Source organism: Schistocerca serialis, chromosome 6, assembly GCF_023864345.2.
Source record: "Schistocerca serialis cubense isolate TAMUIC-IGC-003099 chromosome 6, iqSchSeri2.2, whole genome shotgun sequence".
Taxonomy (NCBI): domain Eukaryota; kingdom Metazoa; phylum Arthropoda; class Insecta; order Orthoptera; family Acrididae; genus Schistocerca; species Schistocerca serialis.
The window spans coordinates 500217903-500244579 of record NC_064643.1 but is presented as its reverse complement, the minus strand read 5'-3'; positions in this window follow the sequence as shown (position 1 = coordinate 500244579).

Genomic DNA, 26677 nt, shown 5'->3' with positions numbered 1-26677 from the left:
GCTGCAGCCTACTTTGGTCCACAACAGCTGTGTCCCATGCTGAGTGCGTCGTGGTTTTTTCTTCCCTCCAAAGATATTATCTCTTCTAAAAGGTATTCATTAAGCTCTCTACACATTGAAAGTGTGCAACATACTTTGACTCTTGGTCCACCACCCACACAGTGACCACCCAGGGTCCTTGCATCTGTCGAAAGACCGTTCTGAGTTCCAGCCATGTAACTGATTGAATCCTGGCTTTCAGCGGAAACATTTTTACGATCTACACGCTGTTCACCTCTCGGAGCTCTCGTGCATTCTCACAGCTGTCTAGACATCCCAAGTTGCAGAAAATCACTACAAGGGCCTGTCACCTAATAGAATTAAACCAAACAGTACTACTTAGATTTGCAAGCACTGGGGTTAGCTGTTACTGAGAGCATACCACCATGTAGCGTCAATACTTCAAATGAGGTGGATGTCGACATCTGAATAATGGTTTGTTAATAAGATTATGAAGCAGTTTTGAAAAAAAAGGCCCTTAACATCAGGTACATTTATTACAGCACGGAAAATAAGGAAGTTTGTATTAAGTATAACCAGTTACAATATTCTTGCACTTGTATGATATGTGGCATCGACTATCATCTTAAAATTACTATTAACTTAACTGCAGGAAAGATTTCAAACCCAATAATAAAATACAAGAAAAAAGAAGAAAAATAATGCAAATAGTACGCATTGGACATATTGTGCCATGAAATAATGACATAATTATCGCTATGTGGTTGTAAGTTCGTAGACTTCATAGAGGACTTTGATGCTGCTAGCGTTGCTGTTTACTGATATTGGTTCTGACGGCAGCGTGGACAGAGCACGACATGTGCTACACATCAGTACAACAGCAGACGAGACACCCTTTAGTTAAATGCACATATTCAACCAGTGCTCCACTGTCGTTAACAACTACCATATTAATTGGTTATATCTCTGTAAATATTGAAATACACTCCTGGAAATTGAAATAAGAACACCGTGAATTCATTGTCCCAGGAAGGGGAAACTTTATTGACACATTCCTGGGGTCAGATACATCACATGATCACACTGACAGAACCACAGGCACATAGACACAGGCAACAGAGCATGCACAATGTCGGCACTAGTACAGTATATATCCACCTTTCGCAGCAATGCAGGCTGCTATTCTCCCATGGAGACGATCGTAGAGATGCTGGATGTAGTCCTGTGGAACGGCTTGCCATGCCATTTCCACCTGGCGCCTCAGTTGAACCAGCGTTCGTGCTGGACGTGCAGACCGCGTGAGACGACGCTTCATCCAGTCCCAAACATGCTCAATGGGGGACAGATCCGGATATCTTGCTGGCCAGGGTAGTTGACTTACACCTTCTAGAGCACGTTGGGTGGCACGGGATACATGCGGACGTGCATTGACCTGTTGGAACAGCAAGTTCCCTTGCCGGTCTAGGAATGGTAGAACGATGGGTTGGATGACGGTTTGGATGTACCGTGCACTATTCAGTGTCCCCTCGACGATCACCAGTGGTGTACGGCCAGTGTAGGAGATCGCTCCCCACACCATGATGCCGGGTGTTGGCCCTGTGTGCCTCGGTCGTATGCAGTCCTGATTGTGGTGCTCACCTACACGGCGCCAAACACGCATACGACCATCATTGGCACCAAGGCAGATGCGACTCTCATCGCTGAAGATGACACGTCTCCATTCGTCCCTCCATTCACGCCTGTCGCGACACCACTGGAGGCGGGCTGCACGATGTTGGGGCGTGAGCGGAAGACGGCCTAACGGTGTGCGGGACCGTAGCCCTGCTTCATGGAGACGGTTGCGAATGGTCCTCGCCGATACCCCAGGAGCAACAGTGTCCCTAATTTGCTGGGAAGTGGCGGTGCGGTCTCCTACGGCACTGCGTAGGATCCTACGGTCTTGGCGTGCATCCGTGCGTCGCTGCGGTCCGGTCCCAGGTCGACGGGCACGTGCACCTTCCGCCGACCACTGGCGACAACATCGATGTACTGTGGAGACCTCACGCCCCACGTGTTGAGCAATTCGGCGGTACGTCCACCCGGCCTCCCGCATGCCCACTATACGCCCTCGCTCAAAGTCCGTCAACTGCACATACGGTTCACGTCCACGCTGTCGCGGCATGCTACCAGTGTTAAAGACTGCGATGGAGCTCCGTATGCCACGGCAAACTGGCTGACACTGACGGCGGCGGTGCACAAATGCTGCGCAGCTAGCGCCATTCGACGGCCAACACCGCGGTTCCTGGTGTGTCCGCTGTGCCGCGCGTGTGATCATTGCTTGTACAGCCCTCTCGCAGTGTCCGGAGCAAGTATGGTGGGTCTGACACACCGGTGTCAATGTGTTCTTTTTTCCATTTCCAGGAGTGTATGCGTTGTGATTAAACTTATTCTGATGTTCGAGGGTTGTTTTTCATAATGGTATGAACTTCAGTTTCCTACTATAGCTTTAAGAGGCTACTTTTACCTAGTAAGATCGTTAAGTTTTCTTCGACCTTTTTAATAGAATGTTTGGTGCTGGAGAGATCTACCGCAACGACTGTTTTATCATTTTGTACGTGTGTCTGCTCCTTCTAATATATCTGAAAGTTTCGCCATGCCTTTGCATTATATTGGTTCTCTCCACATGTTACCCTGTACCGTCCCCGTCGTATGTGCCTTTTGTTTATATTTGTGTCATATTCTTAACTTCAGTATACTGTTAGATTGAAACGGAATTTTTACATTAGGTCTGCGGAACCAGTTAGCACTTTTATCGCATAATCTAGTATTGTCATGTCACCGTATAATATACATATCTTGTTGATAACATTTTATTGGTCTGTCTTCGTTCCTTTTATTTTTAGCTTTCGTATGGGACTATAGTCCGTCAATATCAGATTCCTGTTAGTTACTCGCTGTCGTTATTTGTCTTCGGGAAGCAAGTTATTTCGTGACTGCACACCAAGATACTTTTATTGTATGGGGGATAGAGCTAATTTTAAGTTTTTAACAAAAATGGTTCAAATGGCTCTGAGCACTATGGGACTTAACTTCTAAGGTCATTAGTCCCCTAGAACTTAGAACTACTTAAACCTAACTAACCTAAGGACAGCACACACATCCATGCCCGAGGCAGGATTAGAACCTGCGACCGTAGCGGTCGCACGGTGTCAGACTGTAGTGCCTTTAGCCGCTTGGCCACCCCGGCCGGCAGTTTTTAACAGTTTGTAGATCTGACAATAGCCTATATTGACTGAAAACGACCATAGAAAGTGAATAAATCTGTGATCTAGACTGGTTAGTCAGACCCTTCAAATCATTCCGTGTTTTACCAAAGGCTGTTTGGAAAAACAAGGAAAGGAAAAGCAGGATTGCCGAATGGAACTACAGAGCGTGAATTTAGTCCACCGATCGGCGACCCTGTTTACATTTCACAAGTAGAGTCTTCTGAGCATCAAACTCTACGTTGTGTGGTTATCGATGTGTAAACCTATCGCTTATGGTCATATAGTCAAGGAGCGGCTGTGCTTACTGTTTAAAACTCTCTGGTCGATACATGCGCCATTGTCGTGTGCCACGAGGCGCGTAATTTCTATAACAGAGAGGCAAGACTTTTTTTTGTGTGCACAGCGTATCATCTAATTAAACACTATCGCCACAGTGAAATGAGGGGTAAGGAATTTTACACACCAGTAAAAGTACTCGAAAGCAAAAATGACTGATAACACTTGTCAGCGCATACCTGATTTCAGCTGCTAAAAATTTCTTCAGTATTCACAGTCTGAAGGTTTTCCTTGAGATATACTTGAAGCGTATGTAAAACAGGATAAGTTACGCATAAGTTACAGTGATATGTCACAGAATTTCAAAACAAACATTGTCGAAGCTTGACCTGATTCGCATATTATCTGTTCGAGTAATTTAGTTCGTTGATGTCTTCCATTTTAGTCGTGTTTGTCGAAGACGTACTCTATAAACACCCAAAAGCCTGGAGTTATCTTTCACATTGTTAACATAAAATGTTACTACCGATGAAGGACAGAAGGAAAGAAAATGCAACTTTATGACCCTGTCGACAACGAGATCATTAGAGACGTCGCACAAGCTCAGATTGGGGCTGAATAGGGGAAGGAAATAGGCTGTGTTTCTCCAAAGGAAGCATTCCAGCATTTACCTTGAAAGACTTAGAGAAATCGTAGGAAACCAAAGTCAGGATGTCCTAACGCAGAATCGAGCTTCCGTCCTCCCGACTACGAGTGCAGTAACTAACACTGCGTCAGCTCGCTCGGTAATTTTCGAAGACCTTCAGAGCGAAAAGTTTGCGTGAGCCCAGTTTTCAGGTTCAGTCTTTCTCAGCTTCAGGAGCACCAGATCCGACCAGTACACTATATCGTACAGGTCTATTCTTAATAGGTTTGTATAACACACTTGTCAGTTACCATGGCCTATCTATATTAATGACGGATGCAGTTGTCTTAATACTAAAGTGCGTGCTTGGAACCTACCTTCAACCTAGACTTCACCTTTTCTCAACGCTTACTGATAGAACTGCACTAGGCCTTTGAGTCACGCGGATTTACTTTTCTACATCGACGATGAAAACTCAGGGGGGTGTTCCTTTACATCACAAGGCTTAAGTTAAGTAGTATTTCATAAAATCCAAACAAAACTCTATTCATTACAGGGTCGCTGCCTGTTATACGAAATATATTAGCGTAGGATATCTATGTACAGGGAGAAGACGAAAATAAGGAAACATCAAAAACACAACACAATACCACGCCTAATTCGGTGTAGGAAAACCGTTGGTATTTTAAACAGTTTCCCATTGTGTTGGAATGGATAAATACAGTTCCAGTATGACTTTCAAGGAAATTTTATAACATCCTTCCTGAAAAATAGTGGCAAGATCAGATAGCGACGAAGGAGGTGGATAGCGACTATGTTCCCTTTTCTTCAAAGTAGACCACAAAAGCTAAATAGTGTTGAGACCTGGGCCTGGTGACCAGGACTGATGCGACAATAAATCCTTCTGATCACAGACCAGGCTGGACGGTGCAAGCTGTGGGAAACACAGTATCAACACTGGGGAACAAATATTCTACCCTTGGATGGACCGTATCGGCCAAATTGGTCACCTAATTCTTGACAATAATGCGAACTTGCACAGTACCCGTGGGGTCCATGGAAAACCACGATAAGACTGCACAGATCACCGAACCTCCGCCATGCTTCACTCTTGGGGCGTAAACTCGGTCGGAATTGAGAAACGAGACTCATCCGACGAATGACATTGTTCCATTGCTGAATGATCCAGATTTTATGACTCCACGTTTTCCTGTCATGAACAACTCCATCATTGATGAGTGCTTTTGGAAATCCAGCTCGCCAAGCAATTCTCCGCTTATGGAGCTCTCTTGGTGCTGTTTAGTTGTTGACGAAGTTCGCGAGTGCGGCTTTGAACTCTGCAGTGACTTTTGCGGCTGTCTTCTCCTTATTTTTCGTCACAATCTCATTCGATAACCATTTGCCACGATCACTCAACACACACTTTCGTCCACGTTGTCACGTAGCGGATGATGTTTTTTCGCTTTACCTGTATGCCGTATAGACTTCTGATACTGTGCCTCTTGAAACAACAAACACTTCGTCTACCTTGGTTTCGGAAGCATCCACCATACGACCACCAACAGTTTGCCAACGTTCGTACTCACTTACAGCCGACGTAGCTCACTCACAACTACACATAACACTCTGTTCTGTATGTTGCAACAAAAAAAAAAAATGGTTCAAATGGCTCTAAGCACTATGGGACTCAACATCTGAGGTCATCAGTCCCCTAGAACTTAGAACTACTTAAACCTAACTAACCTAAGGACATCACACACATCCATGCCGGAGGCAGGATTCGAACATGCGACCGTAGCAGTCACGCGGTTCCGGACTGAAGTGCCTAGAACCGCACGGCCACCGCGGCCGGCGTTGCAACAACATACTGAGGACATCCCACAAGTGCTTCATGGTCAAATACAACCGTGCAACTAATAGGCTTGACTAGCTTCTGCATTTATGTACAAGTGTGCATTTCTCGCGATGTTTTCATATTTTTACCCAACCCCTGTATGTCACTACTATTTAATGGAAAGATTATAACTGTTTCATATCATGTTTGGGTACAGAGAAACATTAATTTCATTGGAGTAAATAAATTACAATATTCTTTAACTACACCCTGGTAGCTAGTGCACCTAATCCTAATGTCTGATATTGTTTGCAGCTGCCTCACTCAAAGGAAAGTTTTGTAATTAGTCAACATGTTTAATATAAATTAGCTTACGAAACCCATTAAATTAGCTTCTCAAAATGGATCTAACGAACAGGAACTAAAAAAATTATGCCCAACTAACAAGTTTTAGGCTGTAAGCTTTTATCATCGCCTTGCCCTTGACTCATGCACATTACTCCCAACAAAGGAATTACGAGGGTCACTCCAAAAGAAATTCACACTATTTTTGTAAAAATTCTGTTTTCATTCTGCATGTGTGGAAGTTTTACAGTGTGTAGATACATCCTTCCCGCTTGTTTTCAAACTTAGTTCAACCTGTTCCCATGAGTGGCGCCGTCACAGCATGTCTTCAAGATGGCTGCCACACTTGACGTTCGTCAGAAGCACCGTGCTATCATAGAATTCCTGTGCTGTTAAAACGAGACAGTGGGATACATCCACAAGATGGTGAAAAAGGTGTATGGAGATGCGGCTGTCGATCGCAGTACAGTTAGTCGGTTGTCGAATTGTCACGCTTAGTCGAATTGTCACGCTACGTTGGGATAGGGGTGGGAAGTGTTTGCAGAATACTGAAAGTGTTGGCGTTAAAAAAGGTTTGTGCCAGGTGGGTTCCCAGGATTTTGACAGTGGCTCACAAAGAAACAAGAAAAACGGTACGCAGCGAACTTTTGGAACAGTACGAGAATGGTGGAGATGAATTTCTTGGAAGAATTGTGACAGGTGATAAAATATGGCTCCATCGTTTTTCACCAGAGACGAAGAGGCAATCAATAGAGTGGCATCATGCAAATTCACCCAAGAAAAAAAATTCGGAACAACACCTTCTGCTGGAAAAGTTATGGCTACGGTGTTTTTCGACTCCGAAGGACTCTTGCTTGTGGACATCATGCCAAGTGGAACCACCATAAATTCTGATGCATATGTGACGACACTGAAGAACCCTCAAGCTCGACTGAGTCATGTTCGACCACATCGGCAAAAGCAGGACGTTTTGCTGTTGGACGACAATGCACGGCCACATGTCAGTCAAAAAACCATTCTAGCGAACACAAAACTCGGATGGACAACACTGAAACACCCGCCTTACAGTCCTGACCTGGCTCCATGTGACTATCATCTCTTTGGGAAACTGAAAGACTCTCTTCGTGGAACATGGTTTGAAGATGATGACTCCCTTGTGCACGTTGCCAAACAGTGGCAACAACAGGTTGGTCAAGAATTTTACCGTGCGGGTATACAGGCGTTGGTTCCAAGATGAAGTCAAGTGTTTAACTACAGTAGTAGGATCATGGCTACTGAAGTACTGTGGATTTCATACAAGTCTCCAGAGTGGGATTCTCTTTATGGTGCTGCATGTACTAGGTTGGTATATAAGCTCGTAGTTTAATAAACACGGAGATTAGTCATCAATAATATTTTCTACTTCAGTATTTACAACAGACTGCCACCGCTGTGATAACTCTCCGATTCCGCGACTGTAGAAGCCACATAGTTTTCAGGCCAAGAGCTCGTTGAACCGTGCTCGGAGCGCATTTTCATGTGCAAAAGGAAGATCCTTGGTGGTGGTGGTAAGTTCCTGTGGGACCAAACTGCTGGAGACATCGGTCCCTAGACTCACACACTACTTAATCTAACTTCAACTAACTTACGCTAAGGGCAACACATACACACGCACGTCCGAGGAAGGACTCGAACCACCGACTAATGGAGCCGCCCGAACCGTGACGAGGCGCCGTAGATCGCGTGGCTACTCTGTCCTGTGGGAGATCCTTGGATGTTGTTCGACAGAGAGCGGAAAGCTGAAAATTTGGGGGCCCAGGATCAGGTGGGTGCCGAATGATTCCCAACCTAACTTCTGTACAGTGGTTTTGTCTGTGTAGCAGAATGCGGGCGGTGGTCATCGTAGAGTATTATCACTTCACGCAGTCTTTCTGGTCGTCGTTCTAGGATTGCGTCTGAAAGACGGCTCGGTTATCGACATCAAATGTCAGCAGTGATGGGTACGCCTCGGGGAAGCAATTCGTACTGCACCACACCGCCGCTGGTCCATCTGATGCCTAATATTATCTTTCGTTGACGTGAGGATATCTTTGTACGGGAAGTTGCCGCTTTGTGTAGCGTCAACTATTACTTTCTTTTGCTTATGTTAGCATAAAGATGCCATTTCTCGTCACCAGTATCGATAAGGGGATATGAGTGGTCGGTGTTGTTCACGAGCCATTGATGACGAGCAAGCAGAGCTATATACAGGATGAGTCACCTAACGTTACCGCTGGATATATTTCGTAAACCACATCAAATACTGACGAATCGACTCCACAGACCGAACGTGAGTAGAGGGGCTAGTGTAATTGGTTAATACAAACCATAAAAAAATGCACAGAAGTATGTTTTTTAACACAAACCTACGTTTTTTTAAACGATAGCAACGACTTTTAACTAGTGTACCTAGTATGGCAAGAGAAACGTCAGATGTACTCCAAGGAAGAGTATGGAGACCAAAAAATGTTCAAATGTGTGTGAAATCCTGCTAAGGTCATCAGTCCCTAAGCTTACACACTACTTAACCTAAATTATCCTAAGGCAAACACACAGACCCACGCCCGAGGGAGGACTCGAACCTCCGCCGGGACCAGACGCACAGTACATGAGTATGGAGACCGCTCACATAGGAAATATAAATATGCGATTTCAAGATAGAGTCATCAGCACTTTCAGATTGTTTACTGACATAGTGCTATCTACAGAAAGACTGTGTGCTGATGATTATAAGGAAATGCAGAACGAAGTAGAGCATATTTCTACGTGGTGTGCCTAAGGTAGCTCTTTTTAATTGTGAGTAAATACAAACGACTTACATGTAAAATATAAGAACCCAATAGTAACAACATCAGTCGTAGAACGTCTGGTGCACGACACACGGCTTTAATATCTAGGGTAATGCTACGGATATTTGAACTGTGACGAATACGTAAAATCAGTAGTAGGTAAGGTGAATGGAAAGTACATACAAGACACTAGTAGTATCAATTCTAAATTATCGGTGCAGCTTTTGGAGTCCTTATGTAAAAGAATTCAGAGACACGCTGCTAGGAAGGAGCTTCGGTAAGATCGTCTGGGAGAAATGTTGCACTGGTCTTGCGGAATGCTGTTGCTAAATTTCGAGGACCATTGCTGGACGGGGACTGTGTAGAAATAGTACGTAACATTACGAACAGTATAATTACGTGCCGCCAGTAGAATGCTACTGATTTAAAGTCACCCACAATTCTCATTTTCTGATAGCATTGCAGACTGTTATACCTTCATCTGTAATCCGCTAGCCTCCATACAAACATAATATGGATAATGTACATATGCACACAGGAGCGAAGAATGGAAATTTGTACCAAGGATTGGATTCGAACACCGGTCTCCTGCTAACTAGGCAGATGCGCTAACCACTACATCATTCTGCCACAGTGGCTGCACGTGGCTGCACCGACTACGCCAATGTATCACGGTGACATTATGATGTGCGCACATTTCGAACCGTGACCTTGACACAAGCTTTCATTCGTTGCTTCAGTATGCATATATATAACATTGATGTTTGACACATAAAAAGATCTCTGCGAAAGATGTGCCTGTAAGGGATTAAAATGAGTCTTGATTTGGTTCGGAAATTTTGAATGGAAGCCTTTCCATAGCGCTTGGTGTTCTGCCCACGGAATTTCCCTGTGTTAATATTTGAGCAATTCTGCTACCACACGCTGATCACACAGTCCTTGATGAAGCTTGGAGCTCTTCCTAAAATATCCTTCGTGACTTTCGCCAGGAGAACCGTACTCAAGAATGGGTCAAAATCCATCCTGGATGAATTACACTACCTTAGCATACTCCGAATCAATCTCACTCTGGCGTCTGCCTCCACCTCATCCAAACTGATGTTTTCACTCCACTACAAATCGTCCAGTGTTGTTATCCGAACACTTGAGCGGTTGCTGCTGATTCCAGTGATTCGTATCCGTGATGCCGTCAAACATTGCTGATCTTAGTGCCCTTTTACAAGCACTCAATCAATACAGTTAGATCCAGCCACAACTTGGCAACAAGGATTAAACATTTGCAGGTATTTACTTATTTCAGTTGCAGTTGTGACTTCTGTCACAAAAATTGTAGGACGTCACCCGACCATTTATTCTGGTTCTTTGTTTCTTAGCCGGCCGGTGTGGCCGTGCGGTTCTAGGCGCTTCAGTTTGGAACCGCGTGACCGCTTAGGTCGCAGGTTCGAATCCTGCCTCGGGCATGGATGTTTGTGATGTCCTTAGGTTAGTTAGGTTTAAGTAGTTCTAAGCTCTAGGGGACTGATGATCACAGATGTTAAGTCCCATAGTGCTCAGAGCCATTTTTTTGTTTCTTATACAAACCGATTCTCGATTTCTACAATGGTGTCTATTTTATCACTTACGCTCAGCATATTTCAACGTCAAAATCATTATTGGCATCTGTTTTTGTTGGCTAGAGAGAGCAAAAGAAGCAGTTCGGGACCACTTGCAGAATGACTGGGACAAGGAAACGTCGCAAATGGTGATACTCTATCTTTAATGATGTAATGTATTAACATAAATTATGATGCAGAATGAGGGAGATGTTTCAAAAGCGTGTGCGTGGCGCACAGCAACATATGAAAGTGAAATATGGTTCGTGGTACAACAAGAAACGAAGCAAAAAAAAAAAAGTATTTGAAATATTACAGTGCAGAAGGGCAATATTCTCGAAGTAGTCGGCCAGGAAAGAAGTCTAAGAAAAGCCTTTGCCGAGAGAATGGAAAAGTCACCTATATCTATATAATGGCAATGTATTGAAATTTACTGCGGAAAATTAGATGGGAAACATCATCACGGTGTTGCATGTACAATATACACTCTAAGACAAGAAGTTGACGATCGGTGAAAGGATTATCCGAATGGAACGGAAATCGGTAGATGACATACATGTGCAGATATACAAATGGTTACAATTTCACAAAAAAAAAAACTGATATTACACTCAAGAGAAGGAGCTTTACAAACTGAGCTAATCGATGTGTTGCCGGCCGATGTGGCCGAGCGGTTCTAGGCGCTTCAGTCTGGAACCGCGCGACCGCTACGACGCAGGTTTGAATCCTGCCTCGGGCATGGACGTGTGTGATGTCCTTAACTTAGTTAGATTTAAGTAGTTCTACGTTGTAGGGGACTGATGATCTCAGATGTTAAGTCTCATGGTGCTCAGAGCCATTTGAACCATTTTGATAACGCGTTGGTCCAGTCTGGCTCATATGCAAGCAGTTATTTGGCTCATATGCAAGCAGTTATTTGGCTTGACACTGGCTGACAGAGTTACTCGATGTCCTCTTGAGGAAAATCGTGCCAGATTCAGTCCAATTGGCGATTTAGATCGTCAAAATCCAGAGCTGGTTGGAGGGCCTTGCCCATAATACTCATAATGCTCTAAACGTTCTCAGTTGGGGAGAGATCTAGCGACCTTGCCGGTCAGGGTAGGGTTTAGCAAGCTTGAAGACAAGCAGTAGAAACTCTCGCCGCCTGCGGGCGCCCATTGTCTTGGTGAAACGTAAGCCAAGGAAGGGTTGCCATGGTGGGGAAATAAAACGAGCGTAAAATGTCATCGATGTACCGTGGATGCAAGAGGTCCTGCTAAGACATGTAATGGTGTAAGTAGGCTGTTTATGTTTTCTCTATGTAAGTAGGCTGTTTATGTTTTCTCTATGTAAGTAGGCTGTTTATGTTTTCTTATTGGCAACGTTACGTAAAGCTCAATATGAAAATCACTGGCTGTGCTGTGTGCAGTCTGTGGCTAGTTTGCATTGTTGTCTGCCAATGTAGTGTTAGGCAGCTGGATGTGAACAGCGCGTAGCGTTGCGCAGTTGGAGGTGAGCCGCCAGCAGTGGTGGATGTGGGGAGAGAGATGGCGGAGTCTTGTAATTTGTCATGAACTGATATTTATATATGATGATATCAAGGTAAATACATTGTTCGTTCTCTATTAATATCTTTCATTTGCTAACTATCCCTATCAGTAGTTAGTGCCTTCCATAGTTTGAATCTTTTATTTAGCTGGCAGTAGTGGCGCTCGCTGTATTGCAGTAGCTTGAGCAGCGAAGATTTTTGTGAGGTAAGTGATTTGTGAAAGGTATAGTTTAATGTTAGTCAGGGCCATTCTTTTGTAGGGAATTTTGAAAGTCAGATTGCGTTGCGCTAACAAAATATTGTGTGTCAGTTTAAGCACAGTCATGTATAAATAGTTCAAAGGGGATGTTTCATATGGCGACCCTGCCAGGATACCTCACTGGAATCTTCTGATTTTTTCTTGTAGTTTGTGTATTTAGTGTAGCTTTTGTTTATTGCTAGCGCGTAATTGTAGAGAGAATTTCCTTTGTAGTTGCAGTCTTTCATTGTTGTACAGTAAAACAGTTGTGGCATGCATGTAGATTTGCAGCAAGTTTTTCGCAGCTGCGCTTGCAATTAACTAGATATTATTTTCAGTGCTATGTGTTCTCTTATTTTTGATCTTCAAATTGTGTTTTTCTGTGTTGTCGTGTGAAATATTGTGACAATAATGGCGTGTGAAAAACGTAATACTAGGCTCCAAAGTAAACTGAGAAATGACAGTGAAAATGAAAGCAGTGTGTTAGCGCCACCGAGTAATGAATTAACTGATGTTCAAAGTAGTAATTTGGTAATTGTGCATAGGGAAATGGAGCGGGCTGCAAACAATGGTGTAGACAGTGAAACAGGTAGTGAACAGGGAAGCATTATCGATCGATCGGTCGGCAACAGCTCGCCTCAGGAAGCCGAAATGACAGAACACAATATTGCAAATACTGCAGACTCAGGTTTTGGGTTCTCACCGTTTTCTCAAATGAGTCAAGACACATTTTCCGCTTTTCAAAATGTGAATGTTGCCGGTGCAACTTCACTGCCGAAAAGCACTGAGGAACATGTTTCAGACACCAGTGCATTGTTATTACAATTAATGCAACAAATGGGACAAAAGCTTGAAAAGTTAGACACAATGGAACAACACCAGAGGCAAACACAGCAACAGTTAGACACAGTGGAACAAAATCTCAAAAAGTTAGACACAATGGAACAAAATCAGAGACAAACACAGCAAAAGCTTCAAAAGTTAGACACAATGGAACAAAATCTTAAAAAGTTAGACTCATTGGAGCAAACTCTTGAACGAACACGTGAGGATTTAACTGCTGAGTTACATCACATTGAATCGAAATGTCAAAAAGTCTGTAATGACGTAAAAACACAAATTTGTGAGCATTTCCAACCTATTTTTTCGCGTCATGAAAATGCACTACAGAATCACGAAGCAGCCATAAAAGAACTGCAAACTATTGTTCATGAAAATCATGAGACCTTGCAAGCAAAATTTGACTCAGTTGCATCTACCGATACGGTTATGCAACTTGCAAAAACTCAGGAAAACTTAAAGGTCACAGTAGACACGATTGCAACACAAATGGACACTCTGAAACTTGGTTCAGAAAAACATAGAGAGGAAATGATTTCACTATCGGATAAAGTAGCCGAACTTTCAGATCAGTTCACTAACTTATCTACAAAGGTAGATGATGATCTGAATGACACAACACCTGTAGCCTTCATGGACACTGAAGAGTATGAACAAATTAGAAAATTCAAACAAAATCAAAATCAAATCAATACACAGTACAAAAGAGAAATCCGGGAAGTGCAAGATCAGTTGGCACAAGTAGTACAAGAATTACGTATTTCAGAGGACACTCGCGCCCCAATACGGGAAGAGGGACATACAAATACGGAACAGACACAAAATAACAACACAGGGCACTTCGGAAATTGTGAAAGAAGTTGGCAAGGTACGCCAAATTTTGAGATGGAACCGCCAAAACGACGTAACAATGACCGACATGCGACTTGCCGACATGATGATTTTGACTATAAGCTGTTCATTACTACACGTAAATTCAAAACATTTAAGAATTCTGGGAACGACATTCATACACAAGCAGGGCTCCATCAATTCTCTCATTGTTTTCCTCCCAACTGGTCATTAGAGCACAGATTAGAATTTATGTGTGGCTACTTAGAGAATGAACCAGCTGTAAGAATGCGGTCGGTCATTCACGATTGCCACAGTGAAGGAGAGTTTTACCATGCCTTCCTCTCAGCATATTGGTCTCAGGCCACACAAGACCGAGTAAAACAAAGCATCATAATGATGAAACGTTTCGAACAATCTGAATTTTCCAGTCTTGTGAAATATTTTGAAGACATGTTGCATAAGAATCAGTATCTTTCAAACCCATACAGCCCCTCAGAACTTATCCGCATTTGCTTAATCAAATTGCCTGAACATTTACGACACATTATTTTGGCAGGACGTTGCAAAGACGACATTGAAGCTTTTCAGGGACTGTTACAAGAATTGGAAATTGACACTGACAATCGCGGAATGCGGAAACAGGAACACAACAATTACAGGTCACATCCGTCACAATTCCTCGATAATAACTGGACGCGACAAGGCTATTCCCACAACACAAATCGTGACCAAAACAGACACCACCCGTATGACAACCGTTGGCAGAGTAGTAATAATTACAGAGAAAGATCGCATTTCCGTAGTAATGAATATGACAGAGATTACCATAGAAACAGACAATATGGGAACAAAAACAATTATGATCAAGGGAGACAGAATAACTTCAGACGCAACGGACCAGCGCGCAGTTACGATTCAGGGAGAAATTCCCCACCATGTGACCGACGAGAAAGAAACTATGGAATCTACCGACATGACGACAGACGATGTGATCGTAACGACAGACCTGAATTGCATCAGAACTGGCGGGATTCAAACAGAGCAGGGCCCTCTCGAGGAGGTGAATTTGTAGAAGTTAGGTCTCCAATCCCAATAACGACGCGCGCCAACAAAGAGACAGACAATGACTCGCACCGCAGGCAGCCGCGTGCGCCGGCTGGCTCAGAGAAAAATAACATAGACGCTAACCTTGAGAAAAACTCCAGTATTCTTTACCGACGTATACCGCCTGACAATTGCTTTGCAGTTGAAAGTCTGCGTACTAGGAAGAGTAAAGGTTTACACCACATTTCACATGTAAAACCGTTTATTGAAAGATAATCTGCTTTTTAACTTAGTCTTTGCCATAAAACGTTTCACTTCACGTTACTAGTATGCTTTAGAAACTGTTACCATGCAACAATGTTTGAAGTTAAATATCCAGTCAAGAACCAAGAGAACTTATTTAAACAGAAATGACGAATGCATTGTTATAGTAAACAGACGTCACAGTGTTATTGTGTGTGTACATTCTTGCTTGTTTGTTGCACGATTACGTAACGACTATAAGGCTCACATACTTAGAACATTTACCAGTACTGCTAATGAGATTTTAATGCAACATTTTGGTTTATTTGAAAATACATTCTGAATTTAAAGTGCTTTCTGAGAGATACCAGATGACACAGAGGTTAGTTTATGTGACAGCTACACGATTTTTATCACGACGCTACTAATGAGTGACAATTTACAATGTTGCTTTTGCGGTGTATCTGTTTTATATCTGCACAGTTTTCTGAATTCTTCTGGAAAGAAAAACATGTTTTAGTAGTAACTTTTGTGGTATAGCAACAATGAGACAGCCTTTTTCGTGGCACAACATTACGTTACAGTACAGTACTTTCTTCATCACGGCAATAAGCGTAATAACTAAGACATTTATATGCAAAGCATTTCACTTTTGTGTATTATGAAGTAAGTACATTGACTTCTGCAGAACGTAGCTTTCGGAGGACGATAACTACGACACTTCCACACAGATTATGTTGCAACAAGACGCACATTTAGCGCTACAGTACGCTTATCTGAGTGATTAATTGTGTACTTAAAACATTTATTTTTAAAGATTTTTGAATTACAAAGAAAGTTTTCCGTATCCTCAGGGGAGTACACGCTTACTTTGTGTACCATGTGTGTGGCAACCACAAGGAACCCTAGCTAATATGGTATTTGCTTATACAACTTTACACATCGGTACCATATTTCTCTAACACACAAATTACACAGCTATCTGATCATGTAACTGAGAGATAAACTTTTTTTATTACATCAGTGACAGATGTTTACGCAATTACACAGTTGGATAACTTCACACTTATGAAATTGTATTTTGTCTGTACTTTGTGAAATGCTCATATTTTTTCGGACCCATTGTGATACTATGAGAGCTTTGAATGATGTATTTGGTATGAGATCATGATTTTTAAAGTACGTTTGAGGCAGATGACACTTTTGACATGAGCAGAGAATTTTCTTTAGGTTTGGAATTATTGCAGAAAGCTACGACGATTTTGAGATTTGACTGAGGTGTTAATGATGTTATTTTTACGACGACGATGTGTATTATGCTGCTGAGGTATGTTTATGATTAATAGGCTGAGGCTATATGAGTTATTTGATTATGCTTCATATTTATAATGACGAAATATTGACGAGTGTCGATGGATACGTATATGTGTAATAAGGTAAGGAGTAATGAATAGTGGGTAGGGACTCTTGACTTGTGAAACAGGATGTTGGAAACCAAGAAACGTACTTTAAGAGTTATGAAATGTGTGACTGTATCACAATGTTGACCAATATTTTTTTTGGACACTTATATTTATAGGATTTTGTTTTTACAGATTTGCAACGCTAATTCTTGACCTGTGAAATATTTTTATATAAGACTGCCACGGTAGCAGAAACTGCTGTCGTAAATATTTTCGTACGAAAGTTAAGTGACCACCTGCACGTAATGCGTCGCGGGCACCCAGCTGTGTCAGACGCCTGGAGAAAAAGCCATTATTGCGAGCCCTTTTCAGTGGCACAGGTAGAACAAAAAAAAAGGGGAGGCCATTATCCTCGGAAATATTCTTACATCTGCACACCTGATTATGACAAGCGTCTTTCTATGAGAATTGAGAGCTACTGACTTACGAAATGCCACATGACTATTGAATGATATTTTTATGCTTTGGTTTGCGTAATTGCTTATTTCATTTGATATCTGGTTTCCAGCTGTGTTGCAGCATTGCTTTTATAAAATGAAATGCATTTGCTAATGTGAACACTTTCTGTCAACAGATCTATTAAATAATAATTTTGTGATCCACATTCTTTAATAAAAAAGGAGCACTTGGAAAGGAAAGAACAATAAGAAGGAACTAGTAACAGTAACACGTAATTTTCTTTTCAAGTACATGGTAATATTTCTTTTTACAATCAGTTGTTGTGGTGCACCATTTTAATTACATAGATATTAAGATGTGAATATACATTTCCCTTATCTGTGTTGTTGTCTTTAGTGTACTATTTTTTCTGCTTGTGCGTTTGTCATGTTTAGATATAAGTTATTACATTTACTGCTGCTGGCTTTGCCATTTTGCATTCTTTTCATTGCTGTTTGTATTAATTGTTTTGTGCTGCTGCATTGCCTCGTCCCTTAGTTTAGCACCTGAAAAAAAAAAAAAAAAGTATTTTAGGTAGGATTTTCTTGGAAATAAATGATGAGGTAAGATAATGGAAAATAAAAATGAGGTAAGAGATGTGTGAACATATAAACACAGAAAGCATGCTTAGTTAGAATTTTTTTTGGTGGAAACAAAGGATGAAATAAGAGGAAAGATATATGAAGTTTTGGGTTGGACTGCAGTACCAAAGGTTACACTGAAAACGAACCCTGTCCTTTCCTATTGGTGTTATCCCACTATGTGTGTGTGTACCCTTGTGTATTTGTTTTCTTCCTGTCTCTGTGTAGTTTCATAGAATTTTTTCTTCTGTTAATATTAAGCTACATTCACTATGATGAGGAATACTGTTATCCTCGAATATAATTGGCGTTAATAATATGTTATTTACTTTGTAAAGATGTTAGATATTATTAATTCTGTTTTGTGTTAATGCTCATGTGTGAAGTTGATGTTTCGAAAGTTATTCTGATCTTTTATGTATGTACTCATGTCATAATTCCACTGATGTATATGTTAGTTCGTTTCTTTTGTAAAGCCTGTACTACAGATGTTATCTGTATTGTTATGTTTTTAATAATGTATTCTGTACCTTTGTTATTGTATTATTATGTTATAAAATTGTAATTGTCACCAGTTCATGATATTATTAACTTGTTAGTTACATTTCACTGCACACGTTTCTGTTGGTCATAGTATATGGACAATATGTGAGAAGTAGGGACTGTTAGTGTTTGCACGTGTGTTGATAATTCAGCAAGGGACTGGATAACAGCATTGCTGGTTCTAAGGACAATTCCAAAAACTTTGTGAGTGCACAAGTGGTGGTTTATGGACTTGCTATATTCTCCGCAAGACTCTTCGATGGTGAATGTGCACCTGCACAATCGCAACAGATGGCTGCTGGTCATCTCTACAAGGACTACAGTGGGTCTACATCTTTGATGATCCATCAGTACCATTATTTCTACAAGGACTGCAGTGGGTCTGCGCCTCTGGTGGCCCACCAATATCGTAATCTCTACCAGGACTACAGTGGGTCTGCTCTGTGATGACCTACCAATATTCATCAAAACTTCGACTGACTCTGCAGTGGGTTTGCTCTGTTGTGACCCAATACTTGTATGATGTCAAGAGTCAGCACTGTCTTTCCGTTGGAAGGACAACACTACTTCTTCAAGACTGCATGGAAATCCACTACTTCTGTGTGCAATTTCTTTTACTAATAAGACTTTGTGAAAAAAAACTGTAATTACTATTATGATGAATGATTAGGACTATCTTTATGGACTGTGAGAAAATTTTAGCTTTTGACCAACATAATATCAATAAGTGTGTGCATTTGATTTCTTTGTTATTGTAATTATGAAAAATTTTATCAAATCATTATTGGCCACTGCCCAAAAAAAAATTTGTAAAATTTTTTGTGGGGAGCATGGGGGCTATGTAAGTAGGCTGTTTATGTTTTCTCTATGTAAGTAGGCTGTTTATGTTTTCTCTATGTAAGTAGGCTGTTTATGTTTTCTTATTGGCAACGTTACGTAACGCTCAATATGAAAATCACTGGCTGTGCTGTGTGCAGTCTGTGGCTAGTTTGCATTGTTGTCTGCCATTGTAGTGTTAGGCAGCTGGATGTGAACAGCGCGTAGCGTTGCGCAGTTGGAGGTGAGCCGCCAGCAGTGGTGGATGTGGGGAGAGAGATGGCGGAGTCTTGTAATTTGTCATGAACTGATATTTATATATGATGATATCAAGGTAAATACATTGTTCGTTCTCTATTAATATCTTTCCACTGGCTGTGCTGTGTGCAGTCTGTGGCTAGTTTGCATTGTTGTCTGCCATTGTAGTGTTAGGCAGCTGGATGTGAACAGCGCGTAGCGTTGCGCAGTTGGAGGTGAGCCGCCAGCAGTGGTGGATGTGGGGAGAGAGATGGCGGAGTCTTGTAATTTGTCATGAACTGATATTTATATATGATGATATCAAGGTAAATACATTGTTCGTTCTCTATTAATATCTTTCATTTGCAAACTATCCCTATCAGTAGTTAGTGCCTTCCATAGTTTGAATCTTTTATTTAGCTGGCAGTAGTGGCGTTCGCTGTATTGCAGTAGCTTGAGCAGCGAAGATTTTTGTGAGGTAAGTGATTTGTGAAAGGTATAGTTTAATGTTAGTCAGGGCCATTCTTTTGTAGGGAATTTTGAAAGTCAGATTGCGTTGCGCTAACAAAATATTGTGTGTCAGTTTAAGCACAGTCATGTATAAATAGTTCAAAGGGGATGTTTCAATGGCATCCCAGACCTTCACGCCAGGTTATCAGGCCATGTGGCTGGCGGCAGTCAGATTGGTATGCCAGACGTCTTCGCTCTTCATCGGGGCTCAGTTCGAAGCGAGGCCCATCACTGAAGGCAGTTCTACTCCAGTCAATGACATTCTAGATCGAAGATGTGTCTGGAGACGCCCCAAAGGGCGTCAGCCGTAAAGCCCAACAGCCAGGAGTGATGTTGTGGGCGCCATTCTGTTACATATTGGGACGCCTTTGGTTGTCATCCGTGGCATCCCTACAGCACAACGGTACGTCGACGGTATTGTACGCTCAGTCTCGCTGCCCTCATGGCAAGTCATACTGGTCTTACATTCCAGCAAGATAATGATCGTCCGCACATGAGGAGAGTTTCTACTGCTTGTCTTCGTGCTTGCCAAATTCTACCCTGCCCCGAAAGGTCACCAGATCTATCCCCAGCTTAGAACATTTAGAACAGTATGGGCAGGGCCCTCCAACCAGCTCGGGACTTTGATGATCTGAAGCGCCATTTGGACTGGATTTGACGCGATATCTGTCTGGAGGACATTCAAAAACGCTATCAATCAATGCCAAACCGAATAACGTCTTGCAGAGGTGGACCCACCCCACTCCGTCTATAGGTCACAAGTGACCCATCGGGACCATCCGACCGCCGTGTCATCCTCCGAGGAGGATGCGGATAGGAGGGGCATGGATGGTATTCTTGGCCGATGCCGCTCCTATTCTGTCGAGTAGCTCCTCAATTGGCGTCACGAGGCTGAGTGAACCCCGAAAAATGGCAACAGCGCATGGCGGCCTGGATGGTCACCCATCCATGTGCCGGCCATACCCGACAGCGCTTAACTTCGGTGATCTTACAGGAACCGGTGTATTCATTGCAGCAAGGCCGTTGCCTAGAGGTGGACCAATATATAATAAATTTGCTCAATTTATGAAGCTCTTTCTCTTGAATAAATAATCCAATTTTCCTGTAATTGTAATCAGTAGTTTGCCTGAGCATGTACATCACTTCTGTCGATTTCCGTCCCATTCGGGTTATTCCTTCCTGGTGCGTCATTTTTTATTTTATTTTTATTTTCGTTCTATTTTTTGTATTAGAGTGTATGCAAATATGAAATGAACCATTTGGTGGGCGTCAAGATATCAAGAGACTGGTAAATTAACGATAAGAAGCCCACGTCTCTGTCATTCAGTTCATTTCTATGTTTCGGACTGGTACAAGGACCTTTCATCCCGACCTGGTGGTTAAGAATTAAATCGGCGTTTTGTTATGTTACTACAAGCTGCTGAGCAGGCGGACGACTGAGGACTACACCTCCGGCGCTTTTACCTGTGGTGGCTTCCCTCCTTCGCTGCTGCTGGACCAGAGCTGCAGGACGGTGCGCTGCGGTCGTGACTGGCGTTGCCGCGTCGTGCACCCAGAGCAGCCGCATGCACGACCTCTTCCACCCACCGCGGGAATATTCCCCTGCTGCTTATGCAACGCCCTTTAACTATTCAGCCCGCACAGTGTTTGTTCCGTCACAGAAACTTACTCTGTGGTAAAGCGGTACGGTAATAACGCCTAGCCAGGCGAGGTCCCACGTGGAACAGTATAAAAATACAGCGCGGGGCGGAAAATAAACTGTTAGATAGCAGCTAGCTCAACAAAGAGACCTTTATAGACGCAGAAGCCCTCTACAACACCGAGTATGTATATGAAAACTGCATCGGTATTTTGGGATCTCTCTCCATAAACATTAACACCTTGTAAAGTTATATTCATTATGAGGCAATACTGACCCTACGACTTATCTTAGAAAATAGATTAAGGAAAGACAAACCTACGTTTCTAGCATTTGTAGACTTAGAGAAAGCTTTTGACAATGTTGACTGCAACACTCTATTTCAAATTCTGAAGGTGGCAGGGGTAAAATACAGGGAGCGAAAGGCTATTTACAATTTGTAAAGAAACCAGATGGCAGTTATAAAAGTCGAGGGGCATGAAAGGGAAGCAGTGGCTGGGAAGGGAGTGAGACAGGGTTGTAGCCTCTCCCCGATCTCATTCAATCTGTATATTGAGCAAGCAGTAAAGGAAACAAAAGAAAAATTCGGAGTAGGAACTAAAATCCATTGAGAAGAAATAAAAACTTTGAGATTCGCCGATGACACTGTAATTCTGTTAGAGACAGCAAAGGATCCGGAAGAGTGGTTGAACGGAATGGACAGTGTCTTGAAAGGAAGATATAAGATGAACATCAACAAAAGCAAAACGAGGATAATAGAATGTAGTCGAATTAAGTCAGGTGATGCTGAGGGAATTAGATTAGGAAATGAGACACTTAAAATAGTAAAGGAGTTTTGCTATTTGGGGAGCAAAATAACTGATGATTGTCGAAGTAGAGAGGATATAAAATGTAGACTGGCAATGACACGGAAAGCGTTTCTGAAGAAGAGAAATTTGTTAACATCGAGTACAGATTTAAGTTTCAGGAAGTCGTTTCTGAAAGTATTTGTGTGGAGTGTAGCCATGTATGAAAGTGAAATGTGGCCAATAAATAGTTTAGGCAAAAAGAGAATAGAAGCTTTCGAAATGTAGTGCAACAGAAGAACGCTGAAGATTAGATGGGTAGATCACATAACTAATGAGGAGGTATTGAACAGGATAGGGGAGAAGAGAAATTTGTGGCACAACTTGACTAGAAGAAGGGATCGCTTGGTAGGACATATTCTCGTGCATCAAGAGATCACCAATTTAGTACTGGAGGGTAGCGCGATGGGTAAAAATCGTAGAGAGAGACCGAGAGATGAATACACTAAACAGATTCAGAACGATGTAGGTTGCAGTGGGTACTGGGAGATGAAGAAGCTTGCACATTATAGGGTAGCATGGAGAGCTGCATCAGACCAGTCTCTGGACTGAAGACCACAACAACAACATTCATTATGATGTTGTGTTGACTGAAAGTTAAAAAAAATGCAAGATGAACTGGAACTCCCCTGACAGTATTTCGCAGATAGTTGAGCCATATTTTACGAGCATGTTTGTATACAGAACCTCTGGTCTCCAGTGGCTCGTTGCGTGATAATAGTGTAACTGATTTACTCGGGTTTGTTGCTAGCATATCTTTGTTTGTATCAAATACTTTCGCTGTAGTGAAGAAGCCTTTAATATGCAATCACAAAAACGTAGTCACATAAAAGGATCCGGTTATTTTGGTACAGTATAGAAATGCAAGACAAGAGTGATGTGGTTGATTTCGCTATGGTAACAGCTGGGCATAGATTCGTCCTGATACTTTTCCACCAATGAAGAGATAGAAGAGAGACATATCGGTGGAGTCTTTGTCAGCAAACTAATCCATACTGCAGTGTATCACTGTTAACGTACAACTAGCACTGCCAGAGAAAGAATCCGAGACTGGGCCGAGCAGTACTGAATGCAACCTTGTGGATTATTGTCAGCAGCAACTAAGTGAGTGAATGTAACAGGTTTGTTCCCAGAGAAGACATATACTGCATACGTCAACATATGCGCTCTCGTGTAACACTTGCAGTGCAGTAAAGATACAAATCTTTGTTCAGTTTATTTCTTTTCAGGAGGTGGCCATTCAGTTATCTCACTAGTGGAATGCCACTTATGACGACAGAAATGTAAGGACATCAGTACAACCAGTCCACGAGTGGAGAAAGCCTTCGACGCTGTCAGGAATCGAACACGGGACCCTTCGCTTGGTAACCCACGGCGCTGAACGTGCAGCTACCGACGCTGACGGCACAGAAGTTATTCGTGCAAGAAACCAAACGAAACGCAACAGCTCTTTAACGAGCCGCCGGAGACCATGGGTCCCTTACAGCAATACACGCAGAAAGTCTCCCTGAACCTCTGAACTTTGTCGGTGGAGTTCTGGTTCTTCGTGTATAAAAGAATTTACTTCTTCCTCTAGGCGTTTCGATGGGGGGGGGGGGCAATAATCATCGGATCAAATGGCAATTTCTTACAGTAGCATGGGAAGTGAAAGAGAGCTTAGACTAATAGTTAAATGAATTAGTCATAGCATTTATAAATGTGACGTACAAATAGTTTAAAGGTATAAAAGGTAATTGAAATGCAAGAACAGTGCGTGTGGTGTATTGTGATGCGAAAAATAACATATGTTTCTCACTCTACGTCAATCACACAATGTTCTGGTTGTGTAGGAAAGAAACCATATTCTTCACCTAAGACTTGACGTAACCGACAGGTAGCAAACAGAAGATGAGTTGGGAAACTTTTCATATGGTATTGTGGCACAGCACAATGAGAATTTTTTAGGTTGTAAATTTGACAGTAGTATGAAGTATTTAAACTACTTTTCAGCGTCACACAATTCACTATTTCAAAATTTTCTATAACAATACAATAAAAAAATATAGCTAAGTAAACTGTGAAACTGTTTCCAGGCACGCGAGAAATACTAAAAAAAAATGGTTGAAATGGCTCTGAGCAATATGGGACTTAACTTCTGAGGTCATCAGTGCACTAGAACTTAGAACCACTTAAACCTAGCTAACCTAAGGACATCACACACATCCATGCCCGAGGCAGAATTCGGAGGGAGGTCGCGCAGTTCCAGACTCAAGCGCCTAGAACCGCTCGGCCACAACGGTCGGCACGAAAAATGCTCCATATATATTGTCTACTTTGTATTTCTTATGACTATAAGATATTGGGAGCTGAAATGCAAGTGAGAACATAGTTACACTCCTGACAAGAACAAAGGAGTAAGTTAATTTGTAAAAATTGTCCAGCACTGTACCGAAATTTGGAATTCAATAACACGAAACAATAACAATACTGAACGTGCATTGGAGACTTTACGGTGTCAGGTATAGACTCCTGATGAAAGCTATCCCACGTGTGCTAGCAGAAAGAATCCCGCAGTAAATGCGCTAAGGAAATCAAATACACTTTTGGCAGTGGTGAGGCCTGAGGAGGCGAAACTAGTCTTGTGATAAAATAGACATTTCTCAAGATACAGCTGTGATGGTACTTTTTCTCATACATATCATCAGCTGAAGTCCCTCGTCCATGCAATAGGAAGGACATCCATAAATGCAATAGGATGGACATCCATAATATTGAAAGTTGTTCTTAATCTCGGAGGCAAAACATGTCGGCGCACAAACTGCAAAAACGTGTTGCAGCATATCATTTCCTTTCCCCACCTGTTTACTCGTTTCTGGGACTACGATTTCGGTAGGGAAAGAGATTACCTCCAAGGTAATGCGCCGCTCCTTCTCTTATCCCCCTAAATGGGCTTAACGTCGAATGATTTCCCTATGTTGATCAGTGTTTTCCAAAACCCACTGCAGAGAAACGTGGAAGTGGGCTAGCAGGAAGCACACTGTACAAAATTGCAGAATTAGGAGCAGGAAATGGCCAATAAAAAGTCTACATTGTGATTCTGCTTCGCTGGAAGGCCCAAATTTTACCACATTTTTTTTTAAAAAAAACCAAGAAAAGTTAAAAACAAAGCACCACCAGGGAATTATCCGAACGACGGAAATCGATAGATTGCAGGGCCCTCAACCAGCTAGGGATTTTCACGATCTTGCATGCCAAGTGGACGGAATTTGGCACGATATAACTCATCACGATCCAACGCTCCAATTGGACAGAACTTGGCACCATATCACTCAAAAACTCTTCCAATTAATGCCAAGCCGATAACTGCTTGCATAATGGGCAGAGATGGACCAACGCGCTACGGTCTTGCTTAGTTTCTGAAGCTCTTTCTCATGAATAAATCATCCAGTTTTTCTGAAATAAATTGTTTGTCTATATGTACATCACATCTACTGATTCCGTCCCATTCGTATAATTCCTTCTTGGAGTACTGCGAGCGTTGCCTTTATTTATTTATTATTGTAGTTAAATTCTGTCGAGCGGTTTTGGAACATGCAAAGTCGAGGAGTTGGTATGTAGCCGTCGTATAATGTATAGATCGTGTCATTGGGGCGGAGTTTGTGTTTTACAGAAGTCGAGATAATGTGATAGCTTGTGGACAACCGAGTTATTTCTTGCTGTACGGGAAACTGAGAGTGTCCGCAAGTGCACACCCACGCACGGGCGTGGATTTCGCGGTTGAGTTGTTTCGGTTTTCTAGGCAAATGTTGCCATTTACCGAATGTGCAAATGCTCAATAAGGCAAAGACCTTATATTAGGTTATGGAGCCAATTAGCTTGGTGTTTAGCGAACGAGACAGACGTGGCGAGGTTTTCACTGAGGCCAGAAACTTGTATTAGTTTCCGTGGAAATGTGAGTGTGGCTTGTGCGACTCTTTTTCCTATTGACTCTGAACTGTATTCCTAATTTGTTGCTGTCGAGATCATCGGTATTGGAGTTTCCAGCAGCCATTTGCAGGCGCTGCAAGAAAAGTCAACGCTGTAGCAGTACATAGAATTAATTCGGATCCGTCAGTGAATGTTTCCGGTTAAACCCGTTGAGCAATATGTCGCGTAATTCGTCTCGAGGCGCACTT